Source organism: Seriola aureovittata, chromosome 9, assembly GCF_021018895.1.
Source record: "Seriola aureovittata isolate HTS-2021-v1 ecotype China chromosome 9, ASM2101889v1, whole genome shotgun sequence".
Taxonomy (NCBI): domain Eukaryota; kingdom Metazoa; phylum Chordata; class Actinopteri; order Carangiformes; family Carangidae; genus Seriola; species Seriola aureovittata.
Window position 1 is genome coordinate 5,293,284 of NC_079372.1, and position 23,187 is coordinate 5,316,470.

Sequence of the window (23,187 nt, forward strand, 5' to 3'; positions counted from 1 at the left end):
CTATTGTCTCTTTTAACATTGTTTTACCATTACCTGCAGTGAATTCATTTCATCAAAATCAAATGTGTGAATTCTGTGTGTAATCGCACCAAAATACTAGTTAATTATTGGTCATACAAAAGAAAATATTTTATAGTTATTTTACGAGCATACTATAATCTAATATGACTCAGTTTATCAATTAAGTACCCAATGATTCTGGGACGTGAAATTTGCCCCATAGTTCACACACACACACACACACTGATCTCAGCAGTGAATCCGACAAACTCGTTCATGACAAAATAATTTAAGCACAGTGACATCATGTGTAATGACTGACACCATCCTAGAGCACATTTCTAATGCCTGAAGTCGCTGGGTTAAAACGATCAGCTGGGATCTTAATGGGAGCTCATTGCAGCAGCACTGTCATTTCGCATGCTGACAATTGACCCAGTATGCCCTCCAGTCTCAAACAATTGTCTGTACCCTTATTATGTCACACAGCACACAGTGTCCCTTTGCTGCTTTTTCAGTACTGATGAACCGAAGATGACTGAGAACACTGGCTTGGCTTTCTTGTCATGGTACAGGGCACAAAGAGACGATTTTGTGAGAGTTTTGTCACAGTTATCTGCTCATGCTCATGCAGCACATCGCAGATAAAAACGCAGCTTCACAGCAGACAGTTTGACAGTTGGTCATAGCAGCAGAAGCACGGGTTGAATTGATAATATGAGATAACAATGCGTCCCACTTAGGTGAACCAGGGCGGGGGACAATGTTATAGTGCCTACCACTGCTTCACTGGCAAGGAAATGGAAAGGAGCCATCATTAACAGAATACTTTCACCTGCTATGACAAACCACAGTCTGACCTGACAAAGCGCTGTCTGTTGCCCTGGTTTTGACAAGATGAAGACTGAGAGTGAAGGTGTGCCTCGGGACAAAGGGGGATTGGGTTGCATTAGCTGTGCCTCAGTGTGTTGTTTTATGTACTTCCTCTAAATGGTTGGTACCTTCATGCTTCATGTTCTCAAACCAGTGATTTACTAAATTGGGGTTCGACGTTAAAACCCGAAAAGTAACTAGCAAATAAATTGAAGTTATGTGTAAATTGTATATATCTGTCTAAATTGGCTGTTCAAAAGGAGTCAACTGATTGTAACTTAACATGCGGGTATAAACTAATCGATTTACTAAACTTCATACCAACTGATAATCTTGTGTAAATGTAAGTATGATTTTATTTTATTTTTTATACGCATACATGGATAAATATGCCATGCAGTTTAGAATAAGGCGGTAATATTGAGTTATGTAAAGCTAACCGACGCTAGCTACGTTAGCTAGTGATTTAGTCTGACGGTTTGTCGTATCAGTTATATTAGTGCAATGCAATTTAAAATGTTAAGTTTTATCATTGGTAAACAAACATACACCTGGAATTTAGTTGGTGTAAACATTTAGTAACTGGTCTTTGTGTAATATCTAATTAGTCTGTGGTGCAGCCCATTTAAATCTGATTTAAATACTTAGATTATAAATAGCCTGATGTTCTGGTGTCATTACAGCCCTCAGAGTTAGGTTGATACAGTAAAAATCTCTCTTGCATATTTTGCAAGACAAAAAAAAAAAACTTTACTGTACTGGCAACTTTTCAACTCTATATGGTCTTCCACCTTATGTGGTTGTAATGTCAATTATGTCCCCATACTATAGATAATTACTGCTTGTTGATAGACTTGAATCCAGAGTTTACTGAAAACCACTCTCATTTGAATAGAAAACTGTCCACACAATGAAAAACTCCTTGTTTTTATCAAGAAAATCTTTAATGTCACCATTGATTTAAACCTAATTTCTTTTCTGAGTAGCCACAATAGCCAGTTTAAGATTACTTCAATTTGTTCCTCCGTCCCGGGTTTCCGTTCCTCCATTAAAGCCCTTGTATGTTGGCAGTTTGCACCTGTTGTTCCCTCTTCCTCTGTCACTCCTCTCCTATGTACCAATCTTTTCTTACCTGATCTTGCGTGCAGAATTTGTTCAACTTGAGGACCCACTACAACACTGGAAATCAAAATCCCACCACTACTTCCAGTGTTCCTTAGCTGCTTCTCTGACCCTCCCCCAGCCCCCAGCCCCCAGCCCCCACTGAAAACCTGCACACCAGTTGCAGAATGGACGCTCCGTCCATGTCTGATTTGGTGTGTGCCGAGGCGTGGTAAATGAAATTACAGTGCTGTCATGCAGGGATTTCAGACCCCACAGTAAGCCCTGGTTTTACAGTACATTGGCCAGCTAGGATTTTGGCCCCCCACCCTCTCTTCATGTACAAAGCACAGATGCAATTTTCTACTGGCCACGCTTGATTTACGTATTCTGTAAGCATCTGTTGCTGTGTGGAGGCTTTGATTTGCAATTAAAGGAGAAAAATGATTAATCCATGCAGGGAATTTTCCAAGCTAAAGATTTCACAATACATTTCCCCACAAATGGGCTAACTTATATGCTAATCCCTTTCCTGGGGATTTTAGATCTCCTCTTTTAGAAAATGATGTGGCAACTTTGGCTGAATATCTTTCCTGTAACTGTCAAGAAGAAATGGAGATATCAGTTCAGTGCTGCCAAATGAGCTGTTGCAGTGCACTGTGCCGGCCCCTCCACTGGGTGGGGATCGTTAGACTACACAGAGTGAACAGGATGTTCCCTGTCATAACGTTCTCCACATCAGTGCATTTTGGTTTCCAGCAAATGTTTTCCATTTCATGCTTCGGGAACAGTTTATGGGTGACTGTTGCAAAAGTTGAAATTATTTGCCTGTTTGAAGCCACTGATGCCTTTCGTCTGCATGTGAGTAACAGTCATGTGTGTAGCAGTGTGACAAATTCAGAATTTGTCAGACTACACTACCTCAGCTTTTTTTTTCATACTGCAGTATGGGAAATAAAGGCCTGGCAAATTGCTTAAAAGGCAGCATAAATTAATTAGAAAGTGTGTCTGCTACATTAAAAATAGAAAAGTTAGATAGTAATCAAAATGCACTGATAATGGTGAGGTCTCCTCATCAGTGATAGTGGAGCTGAGGAGGAAATGAAGGCCGATGGTTTTCATTAATAATGACTACTTTGTATATGAGCCAGAAAGCTCTCAGAGTAATACATTTCCCTTGCTGTCCTCAGTGTCTCTGGAATAAATCACAATATTACAGCGCCCACAGAGCAAAATGTGTAAGGCCTTCTTAAGCACAGAGCCGAAATGTGCAAAGGGACAAAATCAGTTCATTAGAGTAATTGGTTTAATGTTTCTAATTAGCTGGAGAGATATTTATACAGAGGGAAATTGATGGCTGTGCTTACCCCTTTCTTTGCAGAATTCATCCGCCACTTCTTTCCCAGTCAAGAGTTTCATGATCCTCCAAATCACTAGAAGGGATAAGGTGAGGCTTGATGAATATTCATAATCAGTAAACATTGGCTTCATTTGCAGCAGAAACCAGTGTGCAGTGTTGCTATTTACAGGGTGTGAGGACCATGTTGACAGCTTGTCATTGTTTCTCCCCATTAATTCAGTGTGGTTTATTCATGATAGATGTTCCAAATATAAAGTATCCCAGTGGAAGCTGGCAGATGAGACTCATTCTGATGTCGTGATTTTGTGCCCCTTTTTTTTTTTTCGCACTTTTCTCAATTGTGAGAGTTTCTCGAAGCAAACGCTGTGAACCCGGTGCTCCAAATGTATAGATAAAGGGGAAGCTTGACATATCAAGGTGGACAGGAGCAGCCCTCAGTTGTGACAGCCGTGTGACGGGTTAGGGAGGGTGTTATGTGCTGTTGTGAATCTGTCGGGTTTGTCATCACCTCCTGGTTAGGCTGCTATCTCTGCTCTGCCTGTGAGGACGAGGACCGGGGAGGAGAGCAACACAAATGAGTGCCTGCTTATTTTTCAAAAGAATGACGATCCCCATGCAGTGACAAATCTTTCTGGCTTAGTACTGATATATTTGTGCATCTGTGTGCGTTTTGTCCTTTAGGGAGAAGTCAGCCGTGGAAAAAGTTGGGCTCAGGTGGGTGCACGTAGGCTGGCCTTTGGTCACAGACACAAACACAGAGACCGCAGAGTCCAGACCCAAACCAGAAGTGACAATCTGTCCACTGTAAAGGTCAAAGTCTTTATTACCTCTGAGCCTCCAAGTATCTGTGGTCGCTATCTATTTACCACATTGCATCTGCAACCCCCCCCCTCCCCTTCAAGCTTCTTCCTCACCTCCCCTCAGTGGCACAGCAGTGGGCACCTTGTGGCATTTTAGAGGAGAGAAGCCTCTGCATGAAATTCAGTCCCTGGCACATGACAGATCATGTAATGCAGTCATCTACTGAAGGCTGTCATTTGGAGACGTAATACTGTTGAGCCACTGAGAGAGATGTAATATAGCAACAACTGCAGAGGGATTCCATGGCACCACTTGAAATATACAGCTTATTTATCTGTAAATATAACACGGAGATGTTCACAGGGCAGAAAGAGCTCCATCTCCTCTTGGTGACATTTTCATGGCTTCCGCGTCACACTGCATAAAAAAAAAAAAAAAAAAAAAAATGCAAATCATGATGGCTGAAGGACGCTGTAATTCCTTCATTGTGCATCTTAATTCAAGTGATAAAGGACAGTGAAGGGTCATTACTATTTGTGGAGGGGACAGGCCTTTGAAGTGAAAGTCAGTAAACTAATAAACATCACAGTCATTCCTTTGCTTTAACAACAAGGCGCATGTTTGCGCAATAACAACTTCTATGCAAAACCTTGATTTGAATATCAATGATGAAAATTTGAATATACATAAGCTGCAAATTGCCATTTCCCGTCTGTTTGACTGTGCCCTTATTTTGATTCTCTGATGACAACAACAGCACATCTTGGATATGGTGCTCTAATCTTTGGTGTACCACTGCACATTTGTCTGAGGTTGACTCATAGCTATTTACATGCGGTTAACATGCTTAATGAGATGTGTTCTGGTGAGTGAAGTGCTGGTCATATCTGGCAGCGGGGCCACTCTAAGCATGGCAGGAAACTAAATCAGAGTCATTTCCCTTCAATTAGTGAGTGATTAACGCAGGGTCAGAGACGGCTGGCTGACCTTCTGGCCACCTAATGACTTTAACCGGATCAATGGATCTCCGAACGCCAGCCACATCAGCAGCCTAGGAGCCGTGCAGTCAGTGGACAGGCCCTGCAGGAGCAAAGAGTTGTTGAATCTACCACTGCCTGCCCGCCTCTCACCCTTGTGCTATCTTTGGCTCTGTTGCCTGTCACCTCTCTCTTTCTCCCTGTAATATTGTCAGATCAGCGCTCTTTTTCTTTTTTCCCCCCACATACTGTTGGCTCACTGCTATCTTTTTTATCTCTGCCTGTCACTCTCTGTGGCTCCAAGCTGCTCCTCAACACTCTCGCCACGTTCTCGCTTTCTTATACTTTTTCTTTTTAACCCTGCGTTATCTGCGCGCAGCAGAGTCCGCACTAGTCCTGATTGTGAAACTGAGGTGGGTAAATGAAAACCATCATTAACTTAATGAAAGTACACCTAGGCTTTTTCTTCTGTAACATGTGAAATGGACAGGAGCAGAAAAGATCCATTCAGATGTTAACTCCTTTCCTCCTGCACCGCTTCATGCAGTGGTCTCAAAAAACGATGCGAGCTGGAACAGTTTGTGTAGTTGTTGGGAAATAATTGTGGCTGCAAATATAATTGTACTTTCAGGGGAATGTTGAACTTTAGGATCTCTGAACAGCCAACCACCTGGCCTACGCACTATATTTTTACAACACCGTGGAGAAGGTATGAGTATTGATGTGAAACCTTTACTCTGTTATAAAGAATACAAGGTGGCTTTAAATACAGACTGTATTCTTTATTTAATAATGCAGAGGCAGACAGGAACACCCATTAAAATTGATTAAATGTCAAAAATACCACAGTAGGAGAAGAAACAATAAATCTGATAAATATTTCTCCTCTTCTTAAGCTTGAAGTTGTTGCATTTACAACCTCCAAACCGCTGAATAAAGCTGGTCTTGGACCAAAGTCAAGAAAACCATGTTTAAGATCAAAGCAGTCCTGTGTCAGGGTCGGATTTTTGATTAAACTTTGTTATTTTATTTATTGACTTCATTTTTTATTTGTTGTGATTGTTTTATTTACTGGCACTTTTGTTTATCTCTCCATTCTTTTTGTTTTTGTTGTACTTTGTTTTACTTTGTATGTTTTGTCTTTTTGATTGCACAACTGTTCTTGTTCTGGCTGTGTGTGTGTGTGTGTGTTTGGAATTAGTTGGATGCTTGAGTTCCCTTGTTGTTTAATACCAAAGGAGCACTGGCTCTGGATCTCTCTGTCAAGTATTTCAGAGGAATTTATATCCACAGACAGAAAAAATGCTGTTTTACTGACAATGATGCCTCTTAATTTCCAGTAACTCCCCTCAAAGGCCCCTGAAACTGAACCCCCTCACATGAACCCCGTGTTATTGCCCAAAACCTTCATACCGATCACAGATTTCTCATAAATTGTGAACTTAGTTGTTTTTTCCTCTGCCATCTGTGTCCACTCAGGATCCCTATGTATTTTCCATCTGCTCATTTCCCAATTCTCTACTGTTACAGTATGCGCAGTACAGACACATTTCTTAAGGTCAAACACTGAGATTTCATAATCATCTTTTTGTCATTCTTTCACTTAGCCTGCAGGGCCTCTATCGCAGCCAGCTGTTATTCCTCCACTGCTGCTGCTGTATCAGTGTCTGTTGTACAGTTGGCCTGCTGTGGCTCTGCTCTGTCCATACAGCCTGATTTATGGGGACTGGAGTGCTTTTAGCTTAACATAGGGGGTCCTATGTGCGTCTGAGGGTATGACAACGATGTCTTGTTTCTTTGGCTCTTTTGGCACCGTGTCTTCGTGTATTTGTGTGTCCACCACACCTTCCTCTATGACACAGTATCCTCTTCCCCCTTTCCGCTTTAATCTGTTGTGCTTTCCATCTCAACATGTCCGTCCCTCTCTTTCTGAACCTCCACACCCATACTGCAGCCATTTACTATATTGCCTCCGTCCCCTTGTTTTTAAGCTGATGGAATTCTCTCTCCCTCTCTCTCTCTCTATCTCTCTCTCTCTTTGTTTTTTGCTGACTGCATCTGTTTTTCCAGACTTGAGTTGGTCATTCATAGCCTCCCCTCCCTCTCTCTCTCTCTCTCTCTCTCTCTCTCTCTCTCTCTCTCTCTCTCTCTCTCCCTCCCTGTCTCTCTCTCACTCCACGCTCTTGTCTTCCTCCTCATATATCATTCCATCTCTCCCGCCAGTCTGCCAGCTGACTCACTTACAGTCAAGTGCGGTGGAAGGAAAATGAGCAGAGAGCTTTTGCAAGGGCAAGTAAGAAGTCTCTCACAGATGAATGGGTTTGAGTATAGGCCCAGGCCAGTAGGTATGAAGGAGTGACAGCTCAGGTAAATGTCTCCTCACAAATGGCCTGAAGAGAGAAGCTGACTCAGACAGTAGTCAGGTTGAGAATCACATTGACTATTAAATCCTAATAACTTCCTGTTGATAAAGTAAGATGCAGTTTTCTCATGGTAAAAATCCCTTTATGTTTCAATATTTGTCTTTGCTCTTCTTTTCCCCTTGACTCCAGATTAATTTAGCACTGTCATGTCCATCCCATCTTCTCTCTCCCCGTGTTTGTCTCCACTCCTGGCGTCCGTCCAGCCACAGTTTTGACCTTGAACTCTCATCCTTTCTCCAGACATCCCGTCCCTCCTGAGGATAATGGCGGAGATTCTCACCTATCTAAACTGGCGTCATCAATCATTTTTCCCATGCTGTCTGCTCCTGTGGCAGTTTTTGTCTGCATGCCTGGCAGATCCTCGGGCACCAGCGGCAGATGGGCACGCTGGCACCGTCAAGTTGGAGAGGCACAAAGAAAAACTACAGCAGCTCAGTGGGAATTGGGTTTTTCTGACTGGACATGGTGCAATCCCAATTACCTGAGCTATTCTGAGACCTTTATGTTCAGTAAACAAGTGTGGGATGAGTGTGAGAAATATTTGTTTCTCATCACAGGCTTTCTTTGTCTTTCTTTCTCTTCTCTTAATTTCAGCAACAGAACAAAAATCATCTGTATTCAGTATCTGTGCATTGGGAGGGGTGAGCATTGATCAGTCTACAACAGAGTGAGTATCATGCAATTTAACTCAAGTCTATTTATCTATGAAGCACATGCTGAAAAACAATATTGTATAAGTTGATAATACCATAAGATGATTAAAATAAAGATAAATAATTTGAGTCTACAGCCATGCAAGGGGCGCTACGAGGCCGTGCTTAGATACAGTCGTGCACTGTGCTAACACACTCAGTGGCCATGCTGATGGTAAGTAGGTGAAGCGTTTACCATCTTAGTTTAGCATATTAGCATGCTAACATCGGGTAATTGGCACTAAACACAAGGTTCAGCAGAGCTGGGTTGGAATGTTATCAGTGTTGCAGGAATTAGGTCATACAGCAAAGTATTCAACAGATAATGATGATGATGATGATGATGATGATGATGATGATGGTGGTACTTGTTAAAGAATCACCAAAGTTACAATTCATCCTGAGGGGAACTGTGCCAAATTTGATGGGGATCAGTCCAATAGTTGTTGAGACATTTTATTAAGAATCAGAAATGTCATGCCAAGGTCAGTAAGCTTCATCCTCTGGGGACCATGAACTGTTTCATGGATATACATGAAGTAGTTCTAGATGTTTCAGTGTTTGCAGGAACGCAGAATAAAAGCAGCCATGTAGTCACAACAACTACAGTATAAACTCAAAGCACGGTTCGTATTTATTGTATTTTGCAGTGTTTGTTTTTACTTGTTCAGAAGCTTGCAGACAAATACATTTTATAGAATAAAAAGATAAGAAAAAAGTGATCTTAAAACAGAACAAGAGGTTAAGTGTTTAACAGTCTGCAAGCAACAATGGGAAAATCTCTCCGCTTTGGATTTAACTGGGTGTGTAGAATTGAGAGAAATAATTTTTCAGAGGATCTAAAGGGTTTTGGGAATAGGGGACTGAGGAGGTTTAAACAATAAACTGGTGCCAATGTATGCAGGGATTTATCAGCAAATAAAAGATGATTCAGTTTTGTATTTCTGGATTTTGGACGAGCTGGAGGGAAAACAGGACTGACTGACTGACTGACACAGAAAGAAACAGTAATCACGATGCAACATACAAAAAAGAAAATATCTCTGTCATCGTGTGAGGGAACATAGTCACCCAATGACATTTAACAATTGCGTTATCATGTCAGAACAACAAACACTGCCAGACAACCCCTGGATTAGCCAGGCCTTTATTACCCTGAAATCAGAACATCTCTGCAACCCCTCCGCCCCCCAGACTCAGATAAGAGACGGCAGTAATTCCTGACACATTTTAATTCACCAACATTACGTAACATTCATCCCAGTCATGCCTTTGATTACACTATAATGAACCTGAGCTCAGTCGATGCCTTTGTGGTAGAATAAATGAAAGGAGTTTATGAAAGTTGAGCCTGGTAGAACATACGGAGTACTAACACAAAACCTCATTCGCCCATTATTTCACCTTTGTAGTCTATTATCTTCTGAATTGGTGCAGGAGGAGAAGGGAGAGAAATTGCTCAAGGGCCGTAGTGTATGTGCTCTATGCAAATGAACAGTATGCATTAACATGCTTGGCACTGCTTGGCTGAATGTAAGCGCAGTAATAAGAGCAGCTGGACCTACAAATCCAGACTGTATACAGGGAGGAAGAAGAGGACAGAGGGAATAGATAGAGGACAGGAAGGAGGAGAGAAGAGGAGGTGGGGTGGGGGGAGAGGTGGGGAGGGTCTGGGTACAATAAAGGAATGGCCAGAATCCACAGAGATGGAGGTGAAGGGAGAGCGAGGGAGGGAACCGACTAGGACAGAGGGAGGCAGGCAGAGTAGAAGGGTGATGTCACCTCTAACAGGCAGCCAATGAGAGTCAGGGAGGGTGGAGAGAGAGCGGCCGAAGGAGGGTGTGTTTTTCTATCACTGCAGCATCAGCAGAGAGGAGAGGGGCACAATCAATTTCACAGAGCAGAAGAAGAAAAGGCACAAGTAGATAAGGAAGAGAGGGGGAAAGGACGCAAGGAGTTGCCAGAGGAAAGGAGCACCACTGTGGAGGTAAGAGGCTCTGTTTGTGATGAGATGAACAGTTTGTCATTTAACGGAAAGACAGTGGGAGAGAGAGCTGGTGAGCGGACTAATTAGGCTCTTAGGTGGAGGTGGCTTGTTATGGAATCGCACCTTCGCTTCATGTTTTACTGGCAGTAAAAGGTGAAAGTCTGGTTCATGTAATTCACTTTAACAGGTTCTTATTTAAATGTCTTAATTTATCTTCCTGGTATCAGCTGTGTTGATGTTCAGGAAAACTATATCATTACGGCTATTTCAACACTCTTAATTGAAAAATAATAATTAGACAAATGTGAAAAAATGTTAAAAGACGTCTTTCTTTCAGCGTTAGTCTTGTAGCTCTGTATTACTTTTTACAGTTAAATGAATACTAAAAGAAGTATTAAAGCCAGGTGTCATGGATAACCTGTTGGTGCAGAATACTTTCAGAGAAAAGGTTTTTTCTTTTGTTTCTGTTTTTTCTTTTATCTTTCTGATTGAACGTTCAGTGCATTGCATGCAACAGGGTGTCCGCTGACATTAATACTGAATATGCATCAGGGCCATTATACTTATATCACTGAAGACTTTACTGGTCATTATTACAGTATAACACTGCCTCTTATTTTTATTACCTAATATGTTCAAAGTTGGGATTTTGCGTTTTTACCAAAGTAGATGCAATAATGATTCATGTATTTTCTAAATTAATTGAACTGCACTTACTATACATTAATAGCAAAAAGGCTTTCCTTACAGTATCCTACCAAATATGAAAATCATATAATGCAAATACTCTAGATGTGTTGCTTTGCAAGTCATGTTGCATTGTGCATTTTCTGCAATCTGAGGGTAATTTCTCAGGCTAATTCTTTGCTTTGCATTGCCTCTCCTCCTGCCTTGCTACTTTAATATGAATATTCGTTTTCTCTGCACATTCCCCTCCCCCAGCTAATAGCTGAGTAGCTTAACGTTCAGTACAGCCCGTGATTGCAATGTGCTGTTACGATATTCATTGATGTGAGGGTTGAAACTCAGCTGTATGGTGAACAGCACAGCAGAAAAGACTACAACAATTTTCTCGTCTATCTTATCTCATGCAGCTCCGGTGAGTCTGTTTTGCCTTGGCAATGACAGAGCTGGTTAACCTTAAACTACACACCTTGGAGGGAAGAAAGAGAAGAAGGAATATAAAAAAAAAAAGAAAAGCTTGTAGAAGGAAAGAGAGAAAGAAAGATTCAGATATCAACAGGAGAAAGAGCGTGAGTGAGATGTATATACGGAGCGAGATATCAGGGGAAGTGAAAATAAGGGTGGGGCAGTGCACACAGCAGACTGTGGAGGTGTGCCCATGAAAAGGAGGCCCTCACCTGGCTGTATGCCACACAGCTGGCTACTGTCACCCTCTGCAGCCTATTACACATCTGTTGTACCCAGTAGCAGAAAACAGACAATATTTCACCCACCAGTTGTGTTAATGATGTAGAAATCTGTATTGCCAGAAGCAGCTGCTAAAGGCTGTGAGCTTGTTTCTTCCGTTTGTTGTTGATGTATGTCTGTGGTGTTTTGTTGGTAAGAACATCTTTGTGCGCACAGATATGACTAGACTCTCAAAAATATGACTACATGTACAAAGATGTAGATGTGTGGGTTTGTGCATATCTTTGTGTGTGTGTGTGTGTGTGTGTGTGTGCTAGCGGTGTAGTGAACCTGCTCTCTCTCTCTCCTTCCCTCCCTCCCTCCGTGCCTCAGTAGCCTGCAGCTTGTCCCAGATGAACCCAGTCAAGGGACTGGAGGGTAGGGAAGGCGTTGTGCCTGACAATGACTTGTTACCATCTGTACAATATCCATAAACATACTGCGCTGTGCACATTCGCACAACAGATCACGATATAGCTGCTGCTGAAGAGGGCGTGTTGGGGTGAATGGTGTGTGTGTGTGTGTGTGTGTGTGTGTGTGTGTGTGTGTGTGTGTGTGTGTGTGTGTGTGTGTGTGTGTGTGTGTGTGTGTGTGTGTGTGGAGAATATCTTCTCCATAGCAGCAATGCTCCAGAGACCCACTGCTGGTCACATTATCATACTATTTAATGCAGTGAGGTTTGTGTGGCCGTGGCAGCCGGGTTTCTTGACGGAGCTGGGAGCTGCTGGTGTAGCAGCGATGTTGTTGTCAGAGTAGCTGGCTAGACTTGGGAGTGTATGATTACCCTCGCTACAGTATGCTGCAGAATGTAATCTCCCCTCTGACGCGGGCCGGTTAATTGAGCTGTTCCATCAAAGAGATGGATGGAAAGCAGGATTTATGTGAGGAGAGAGGGACAGATCTGCAATGAAAAGAGAGAGAAAAGGCAGGGGAGGATGGTGTAAGCAAGATAAAAAAAGATAAAGGAGAAGGACAAGAAGGTGGACTTCCTTTTGAAAGGCAAAGCGCTTTGCATCTTTTAATGCTTGTTCTCTGCTATAGGTGTTGGAAGGGAGTAGAGAGAGCGAAGGAGGGATCAGTTAGGATATAAAAAAAGGGCAAGGTCACAAGGGAGGATGAGCTGTAGGAAAAGAAAGAAGGAAAAGAAAAGAATGAAAGGCCAAAAGATTAAAAGGAGGATTTCTAAACATTCTACTCACAGATAGTAAGTCTGATTACAATTGAAGAAGATTAAAAGAGTAAAGCCCTGCAATGTATGGTCAGATATTTATGCTTTTGCTGTATTCATTTTTCTGAAATGATAATGTCAGAGACTGGACTGGTTCCAAATGCCTTTAGTCCTGCAGTTGAAGTGGAGAGCTGGTGTTGTGTAGGAGGAGAGGAATGATCTCTCTGCTCTCAATCTGCCAGTTAGGAGCAACTCCAGGGAAGAGCAGTGCTGCACTGGCCCTACGCTCCTAGCCACCTGTTAAAGCCTCAGGGCACCTTTGCCAGTCATCCTGCTCACCAAACACACACACACACACACACACACACATAAACGCATCTGTACACGCTCAACTTCTGCGACACACGCAAACAAACACCCTGCAAATACACACTGCAGCGATCCTGTTGCAGTGCGCCAAATTAAAGATTCCCTGTTGCCTTCTTGGCCTGATTACTTAAGCGTCTGCTACTGATCAAAGACCGCACACCGCACTTTCTGGGGATTCAGCCATTAAAGCAGAAACAGGGTAAAATAAGGGTTAAGAGAGAGAACTATCTCTTAGACTGAAGTGTCAACAATGACTGTTTCATCTCTGCTTTCCTTTGTATCCTCCTTTGAGAAAAAAAGTTGTAAAGTTACAAACACACAAGCGCAGATTCAAAGGCTTGTGAGTGAACCCCCTTGAGTTATCTTCAAGCGTGTGTGCATTTCTTCCACGCCTTGCACGCGTGTGCGCGCACTTGCATGTGCACCTTCAGGATGCTGTCAAGATGGAGCGCCCCACCCCACCCCCCCCACCCCCACCTCACCCCTCCCTGGTTGCAGCTCGGAGGCTGTTTGATTTAGACTGTGCAGATGGGAGCCAGCCCACTGAGTGTCAAGTGGGGGATCGTGTAGACATGCTGTCAGGGTTTGGTGGAGAATACATTGTGGTGATTTAGGGAGCTAAGGGTCAGATGGATTGACAGGCCAGCCACGGGTAAATGATTATAGAGAACCGAGGAGGAGGGAAGGAATCCAGCAGAAGAGGAGAATGAAATTTGCAAAGGTGAAGGCAGTGGGATGGTATGGAGATGGCAGAAAGATAAAGGTTGTTATGGAAGATGAGACAAAATGGAAGAGGATTATTGTGGCAATTTCTCTGAACCACCTTGTTCCAGTCGTCCCTTTAGAGTCCTGCTCTCTCTTCTTAAGACAGCCAGAACAAACCTTTCAACCTAGGTAATCCATTTTCCTTTACTGCCTCTGTCACGCTTTCTTTTCCCGCCATGCAGTTCTTTGGTTTCACTTGTCCTATCAGTATTCCTGCAGTGGTTGACAGAGAAGCCAACATCGAGGTCTTAATCAAAATAATGACTCAGGTTCCTATTAGCTTTCCCAGAAAGAGGCTCTCAGACAAAGACTCATAAATCCAACCCCATTATACAATTGAACCTGTGATGCAGACTGGGGCACAAATAGAGGCGTCATGTATGGAAATGAATTTAATTGGGCAGAGTGAATTACCTTATTACAGCTTTCAGAAGTGATGGTATGAGAGAGGAGAAATTGTAGAATTCCCCAGAGTAACAAATATTATATTGGTGGCTAGAATAACACAAGTGGAGCCGCATAGAGGATATTTGAAACCAGGTGAGAAATGAATTACTGCTAAACCAATAACGAAACCAGAGGCTTCAGATATTCTCGAAAAATATAGTAAAATTAGGAAATTATGATGCAATTTTTAATTTTTTTATTTTATGAATAAAACCTCTTCATTGCACTCTGTTTAAAATAAAGAACCAGACAGGAAAGCAATAAAGCCACACATAGGATTCCATATAAATTAGGGGAGATATTAAAGTCCATGTGTGACCTTCTCTTTGCCTCTTTAATGCTGTCCCCATCTTATTTTTTCTGTCTGGCAAAATTATTTCTTTGTCTCAGCAACACAGAGAATTCCCCTCAGCGTCACCCCTTCTGGACCCCAGTCAGCTCTGTCAAAGAAGCTTTATTGTCCACATCAGTGAATATAATTGGACTAAATTGACCCTCTGTCTAGTGTGTTTCCCAACTGCATGTGTCTGTCGCTATAGTGTTCTGTGGATCGTCAAAGACGCTTCTCTCTGCATTTTGCGTGCGTGCATGAACAGAGGGCCTTGTGAACGAATGAATTATAACCTAGCCCACATGAATTAACAGTGTTGTTTCATTTGTGAAAGATAATGTCACGTGTGAGATGGCAGTGTTGTTGAGATATAGTAAGTAAGTTTGTAAGTTTAATGGCTTCTGGGTAAAAATAGCTTTGAAATAAGGTTTTGTACAACCTTTTCCGCTTCAAAGAAAGTTGTTAATGCTTTTATTTTGCCTTTCATTCTTCTCACCATGAAGTCCTTGGTAGTTGTAACTCAAAATATAGAAGGTTTGAGTGATATGTTTTCTTTTTCAAAATCTTTGTAATCACTTAAAACATCCTAGTCCTGAAAGATTTTATTAGAAACTGAATTAGACTCTGATTTAACTATAAAAGGGAAAAAATATATTCAAATTTTTATTATTTATGGTAGTGCTAGTAATTAAACAAAGAGCCTCCACGTGTTGTATAATGATATTTTATAGCTGGCTAGCTAAACAACCTACAGTAGCTTCCATCAGTCAAAATGTCTAAGAACTAAATCTGGTAAATCTGACATAACTATATTGAAGATCTATGGTCGGCTACTCTGTGCAGTGTACAGTATTTATTAAAAAGCTAAGTAACTCTAAAGTTATATTATGTGTTACTGTTTTGTAAGGAGATATATTCTTTTTCTGGGTTGTTTTATAGATGTATTTGATATGTCCATGGAGGAAAGACTTGTCTCACAATCACAATATTTAGCTGCAGATTTTTTTCCTAACATCTCTCACTGTGGAACAAACAACAGCCGTTGGGCGGACCACAGATGTAGCTAAATGTAGGTTAATGTCAACAGCACCAGCTAATGTTTACTAAGCTGTTTCTGGTTGTTATTGCAGAATTTTTTGATATGTCTATTTGGTAATATTGACAATATCTCAGACACCACCGACCATATTGTGACACCTTGGGGAATTTACGTGTCATTGTACCATTCTGGTTTTGATTACACTGCACAGGCTGTTTATTAAGGGAACATACAGCGTTGGTTTGCTAATTTATTGATTTGTTGCTGAGAGGCTGGCTGCATTTTTAATGAAACCTGGAGGCATGGCAAGCTACTTCAGCACTGGTGCTTTGCTTGAAGTTACATCATACTGCTCTGCTAAGCTTTTGACAGGCTTTTTCAATACTGTTGGAATTTATTCTTGATCTGTGTTCTGTGTTTTTCTTGTCAGTTTCCCCCTCGACATTGCTTCTCCGTGTCTTTGGCATGACTTTCATCCTACCCAGATATTTTCTGTTGCCAATACTTACTTACCAAACTTAGCAAAAATTGTTTATTCTGACTTTCAATGGAATAGCGGTATTTGGCATCTATTGCACAGGTTGTATTTGACAGTCATGACTGACTGTTTTGTGTTGAGGCTGCAAGTCACTGTTTCACCAAAGCTGAGGAAGTTCTCCTAGATGACATTTACATTCTGGATTTATCACAGTCGAGCGGTCGACGTGTTGACAGAGAGGAAAGAGAAACATGTTTCTCTTTCCTCTCTGGATTAGACTCCAACATTGAGCCTTATGCCAGAGCATATCCAGTCTGTTGAAGCATTTCAGAAGCACACCCAAGATTTTACTGATCAAATCATGGTCCTTGAACTGAAAATTCAGTCTGTGAACATTGTGCTTCAGCTGTAGATTAATTAGGTCTATAAATTGCAACTGAAAAGATGGGAAGCAGTGTTTGAACAGTGTGGTATGTTGCAGCTGAGACGCACATAGTCAGGAAAGCAGACATAAGCTGTGTGCTGAGTTGAAAGTTCCTGCTTGACATTGACTGAGTGGCACACATCGTCTTTTCACATGTGAAAAACAATGTGGTTTGATACTGCTCTGAATCCATCCAAAGGCTCATTTATTTGGAGTGTTTACATTTAAGTGTATTGATTTTGTTTCACTTTGCTCTTCCCCGCTCTATACATACACTTCATTTGAATTAACCATAACTGAAATAGATGGGGCATGAAACACAAGCATCCAAGCACACTTGAACTGACACAGCATCCTCAAGTACTGCGGGTGATGTAAGTAACCAGGCTGTCTGTATTTGTCTCCTCTTTATGTCTCGGTGATGTTGTGATTGCAGTTTCTTGCAGGCGCTTTATCTGCTGTGTCAGCCATGATATATTCATTAGGGTTGGATTTCAGAGAGTGGGAGGGGATCAGGTTTTGAGTGGGTTGTAATCCCCATACACTGGCCTAATTTAATCTCACCTACTGTGCCATCCTATTACACACTACACCCACCACACGCATGCAGGCTGTGGCTGGAGGACACCAGATGAGGGGCATGCGAGGCTAAAACAGGGTAATGTCAGACAAGAGGCATGGAGACAAAGGTGGATTGTAAGAAAAAAAAACTACAGAGAAGGCAAATTGATTATGAGCAGCAGGACAGAGATTCAAGCACAGGGAAAGAAAAAGAAAATGTCAAGGAGTAAAGAAATGTCAGACAGCAGTGGAGATGAGATTTAGAGAATGGCTCGCTTTAAGTTTGTCTGGCTGTGTTTACTTGTTTGTGGGCAGCCTGATCTTTCAGAATGCATTAGAGGATATTTTTTTTGCGTGTATCTAATTACTTATAATACATATATAGAATGATAAATGCAACTGTGCATCTCTCTCTTGAGGACATTGTAGCCTGTATTGAGAGTGACAGTACAGATTGATGGGAAACAACATTTTCTCGACCACATGCAGGAGTGTAGAATCCCTCAGCCGGTGATAAAACATGAAAATAGCCAGAAACTGGCAGTTTTAACATTGATCAACTGGGACCATGCACCAACATTATATTATTGCCTATAGATTTCTCTTCAACATAATCATAATCATCATTATTCACGTTGCAAGTAGTGTATTTGACCTGTTTTGGCACACACTCTGTACCCTCTTTCACACTTCGATGGAAAAGATAAACATATTTCACTTTGGCAACTTGTGTCCACTGAGCCTTCTGCTTAGTGTATCTTGGGATGTCCCTTATCTCATTATATCTATTTGGCTAAGTTGCAAATAATTTGCAAGTCTCCGAGACTTTACACAGTGAAATAAGGGTTTATGTAACCTATCCTGCTGTTTTCTTTACCATTTATGACCTACATCTTTCCCATCATCCATCCTCATCTGCTCATAGCCAGAGTAAATTAGGCCATGCTAGCGAGCTACGCACTCCACACACTATCCACCTGAAGAGGATGTTGTCTGTGGATCTGTTCTCGTTAGGCTCTCCTCAATGTGAACTTGAATGTGTGTTTTTAAATCAGGTTGGGTGTTGGGGTTGTTTGAGTTTGCTCTCTGAATTGATCAGGGGTAATTGGGCATGGCGCTACAGACAGCCTCACACAGGGCCCAAGCTGCAATAATGAGACTCTATATTTAGCTATAAAACAGTCTGTTTACATCAGCCATCATGCTCTGTTGCACAGCGGGAAAGAATTGAGCAAATGTGTTTTTGTGGCAAAACTTGCAGGGGTGCACTTTCGTGTCAAGATTTTTGTTGAACTCTGCGCCGAAGAGAGGACCGACAGATGTAGCAGGAAGTGATAAGGAGACACGGGGTGTGGCTTCTTGTTAATATGAGTAAAAGATAAAAGACGCAATCCCCGAGAGAAAACACAGGAGCATCAAGAAGGAAAAATAGATTTATTTAGGGGTGCAGATGTCACACTGAGGGGAAGGAGGGAGACGATGAGAGAGAAGACAAAGAGCAGAGAACAAACCACACTGAGATAAGGAGAGAAGCCAGAGAGAATAGACAGAGGGCCCGGATGTTGTTAACGAGCTTAATGAAGTAATTATACACATAAGCAAAGACTTCATCCTCCAGGCCTTATGTGGCTGGGTGGGGCAGAGGGAGCAGAAGAAAAAGTGGAATGCTGGGGGAGAAAGAAAGGGCGTTTATTATCAGTAACCTTTTAATCATATTGATTGTAGCCTTAAAGTGTGATCCCGCTCGGGGCGACGAGCAGGAAGTGTGAGAGCGCGGAGGTTAGGATGGGAGGACAATGTGGGCAGAGAAAAGAGAGAGTGAAAGATACAGGGAGTAGAGAGTGATGGGGGGGGTGTAAAGGACAGATCCTGTAGTGATTAAAATGTCAGTGTCAGTGTGTACAGAGGCAGATGCACACCTGCCAAACACACACACACACATCTTCTCGGGCTGTGTACCCAGTGACTCTAATTGAATAAGAGGAGCACAAGCCCAAACAGAAATAGTAGAAGGATTAAATCAGCATGTGTTCAGCGCTGGGATGACTTTATACTCAGTGGTGCCGTATATCAGCCATCTTTATATGTCCTCGTAACCCCCCCCACCCCACCCCACCCCATCTCCTCAGTCTCCTTCCGTCACTCCTCCGTCCAGCGGTCCAGACACTTTGTGTTTTATTTATGACTATGTAGTGAACTCTGTTTTGACCAGCCTGTGGTTCAGGGGGGCGACAAACAACCCAACAGTAAATGTTAGTGACAGGGACGTCACTGGCTGTGCAGCTGTCATACACGTTGTCCTGTTCCCTGTGTGTTGGCCCCTCAACCTGGCTGTGGGGCCCGTCTGCCTCCACAAGTGTCAGAAAATGTGGTTTCTCCTTTCACTTTGAATAAAGGAAAAAGTCTCTGAGGTGTTTGAAAAATGTTGTCATGCAAAATCTGTGTTTGTTTGTCTGGTTGTAGCTGCCATGAGTTGCTGACGTGCCGTGTGGGTGTCCTATATAGGAAGCAGCATGATCAGCAGGTTTTAAGCCATGCTACCGACATGATTTAGATATCTGCCACTATAGCAATATATTTATTTTACTAGAATATTCTGTATGTGTGTGTTGCTCACATATTTGACTGTGGAGCTACATACAAGATTATCAGCAGCTAGCCATGAGCATCTTTGTTTTGTGTGTGTGTACAGTATAGATTGTCAGACCTTGTTGGCCTAACCCTTTATGAAAAGCTCATCAACTGGTAGTTTAGCCACAGGGAAAGGTCACCACAGTTTCCCCTGCATCCCTGTGGCCTCTCTCTCTCTCTCTCTCTCTCTCTCTCTCTCTCTCTCTCTCTCTCTCTCTATTTCTCTATTTCTATCTGTTTTTCTCTCCCTGTCTTTCTCTCACTGGATTTTCTGTCATCTCTCATAACTGAAGCAAAACGGGACGGAAAGAGAGACGAGAGTGCGGTGGAGCCGTGGTCACAGCTGGGGCTCCAGTGTATGGGGCAATACCCCAGGAGAAGAGGAGCGGGAAAGAAAAGATGATGCAGGAGGAGAGGAGCGGGGAGGGAGAGAAGCAGTGAAACTCTGCAAAACAATATAAATAGAGAAGAGATGGAGCAGCATCCTCATTTTTTTTTTTTTTTTTTGCTTATTCACTGTCTGTCTGCCTCCTGGAATAGATAATATAAAAGCAGATATACTTGTCACTCCCTCTAAATATCTGAAGGGAGATGACGCACACACACATACACACACATATGCAAACACAGACCTGATGGAACAGGTTGTCTGTTTACTCTCTTTCATATTGCGCCGCGCTGAAAATTGCTTTGCGTTCCGGAAAATGTCATGTCCTTGATCTCTTTGCACCACTACACACTGGCGTGTGGAGGGGCTGGAGCTGTGTGGAGACGTGGGGAGGGGGATTTGCAGAGACGAGGGTCTGCAGCAGGGACGTGGCTGTGCGCCTCAGATAACACTGCAGCCTTTGATGGAGCCTGGCCCTCCTCTGTTGGAGAGCACAAGCCGCTCCGCCTCAAATAGATCTCCGCTGTGGACTCCATTGGTAATGATTGGATTTAGTTATGGAGCAGAAATGGTTTGCTGATGATAATGATAACAGATGCGATGGGAGTTAGTCAGCCACTTAGGGTGGAGGGATTGTATCGATGCTGTGCCAGCCTGCAAATTTCCCTTCAGACTGGACAGTCTCAGGCTTGATAAAAGTTGATGGCAGAGGTTGATAGAATGCTACCTGTAATTGCATTGTGTATGATCTTGGCTGGGTGGTTATAATAAAGATGTAGCGCAGGACAGATGGAAGACAGTGCTCCATAATCTTCTTTCTATAGGGAAGGGAGGAGAAGGCTGGCAGGGAGGGGTGGGGTAAAGGAGTTCAGGGAGAGGAAAGGAAAGAGTTTCATACTGATATAAGTAGTGAGACACAATCAGCAGGGAGCAGAGAATAGAGAACAGAAGCGAAAGAGAGAGGAGTGCAAATAAAAGATAGACTTTCGGCACAGATGACAGTCAGGAAGAGGGAACTCTTTCATGTATTGGTAGCATGTAGACATAACGGGAACTGGAGAAAGGCAGAGATGGGGAAAGAGCAAGAGATGGAGACACGGGAGACAAGATGAAGGTGGAGAGTATAAAGTACAGATAGATGACGGAGAGAGAGAGAGAGAGAGGGAATGGGGGGATGGGGTGAGGGGGATGAACATGTAGGAGGGGGATGGGAGAGAAATATTTGCTGTGTGCAGCTGAGCTGGAGTCAGGAGGTTGTCATGGTGACCGTGGGGTGAGAAAAGGAAAGTGAGCCAGGGGTATTGACACCTAGCCCTAGACACTGCGCACACACACACACACACACACACACACACACACACACAAGACAAACACACATGTACACGCATGGACACACACCGACGCATACTACAACAAACAAAATGAGTCATGCATAACAATACTGACCTGTTACATCCTAAGTGGACACACTCTCACTTTTTAACACAAACACACACACACACACACACACACACACACACACACACAGGTGGAGTGTACAATAAGATGCACCCATGTATGAAGCCCAGTGGCCATATCACCATGCAAACTCTGTTTCCCATTTTTCTCAGCTCCATTTGAATGGCAGGCAAATCTCCTTAAACTGACTCGTCTTGCCAGACAATTACCCTAACCATCCCTCAGTCTGCTGCTAGGTGCATGTGTGTGTTTGTGTGAGCAGGTCTCAGCGACTGTGTGTGTGTGAGTTTTTTGTGTGAGCTGATGACACAGAGAGATGAGAGAGGCAGAAACAAGCTGATGAAGAGACAAGCAGGAGCTCCAGAGGGGTGCGGTTTTCTGAGCCAGCGAACTCACTTATATAATAATAATCTGTATTTGTATATCGATTTAAAAAAAAAAAAAAAAAAAAAACTTATATGGAATAAAACTGCAGTTAAAAAGCTCATCTCCAAACTGCAGTTTCTGCTTCAAGAAATGCAAAACTTATCACCACCTTGCATCATAGGGTTCCTAGCTTGTTTAGCAGCAGATAACAGCAGATGGTTTTATACAGTATGAACTGGCTGTAGAATCATTCACCACTGTGGCCTGTTAGAAAGGAGCATTCCTACAGAGAATAGCAAGATGACAATGCAGATTCTTACCTTCAAAATCAATTCACCTTGACTTGAATCATATGAACTTTACTGATATTAGTTCAGCTCGTCTGACTGAAAATATCTTGAATTCACACAGATAGCTGCAGTTAATCTAAAACAATGACTTTTGAAACATAAAAGAAATGAAGTGCAAACACAGCAGGAAGAATTAACGATTTCCATCCTGGACAACAAACAAATCAATAAAAGTGCTGTTGGCACTTATGCTAAAATGTGGGTTTTAATTGTGTCCCAACAGCAAATAGAGATGATGTGATTTTTTTTTATTTATTTCAGTCTCGACACAGGAGGCTGGAAAGTTTAAAGCTACATAAGCTACTTTATTATTTTCTCTTCACTCCTTCTCTCGTTCCTTCTCATCCATACACACACGATCACCCCCTCTCTTTGCTTCCTCTTTCCAGTCCATAGACATCTACTAGAGTTACATCTCCTGCCTCATCCCCAGAAGACCTTGTATTTGATTAGATGAGGACCACTTAAGGGGAAGTGCTGCTTTTGCAACTTTTAACAAAGTTAATGGGATTGCCAAGAAGCCGCTGTCTGACCTGGTTAATAATTCTGAAGATGAGAATCATCAGGTCCTGTGAGTTGTTTTGCTACAACTGTAGTCAGTTAGCTTGTGACATCTGGTTGGTTATGCTCGGGCTATTTAGGTTTGTTGTTGAAAATTTTGTAATCGTTTATATGTCTCTATTTTGCATTGTTGTGATTAATGCAACCGTGTGTGTGTGTGGCGTATGCGCATGGTTGGAACCATGTCTCTCATTTGTTTTCATCCACGTACTTTCTGTAATTTCATG

At 42.4% G+C, this 23,187-nt stretch overlaps 1 protein-coding gene and 1 long non-coding RNA gene across 5 annotated transcripts in view; both read left to right on the plus strand.

Annotated features, from left to right (window-relative positions):
• The first annotated feature begins 766 nt into the window (after window positions 1–766).
• Window positions 767–8,400, plus strand: LOC130175007 (uncharacterized). 2 transcript variants are annotated; one of them, XR_008828672.1, is made up of 4 exons: window positions 767–1,216; window positions 3,356–3,421; window positions 4,016–4,048; window positions 7,776–8,400. It is a non-coding gene; the product is annotated as an uncharacterized LOC130175007 (long non-coding RNA). The 2 variants fall into 2 exon arrangements; XR_008828671.1 differs by lacking the exon at window positions 7,776–8,400 and having other exon boundaries at window positions 4,016–5,495.
• A 1,554-nt stretch (window positions 8,401–9,954) lies between these two features.
• l1cama (L1 cell adhesion molecule, paralog a) overlaps window positions 9,955–23,187 on the plus strand; it is a 40,174-nt gene continuing 26,941 nt past the window's right edge. For all 3 annotated transcript variants that reach the window (XM_056384573.1, XM_056384574.1, XM_056384575.1), the window contains exon 1: window positions 9,955–10,214. The gene's annotated coding sequence lies outside the window, so the exon portion shown is untranslated. The remainder of the gene's footprint in view (window positions 10,215–23,187) is intronic.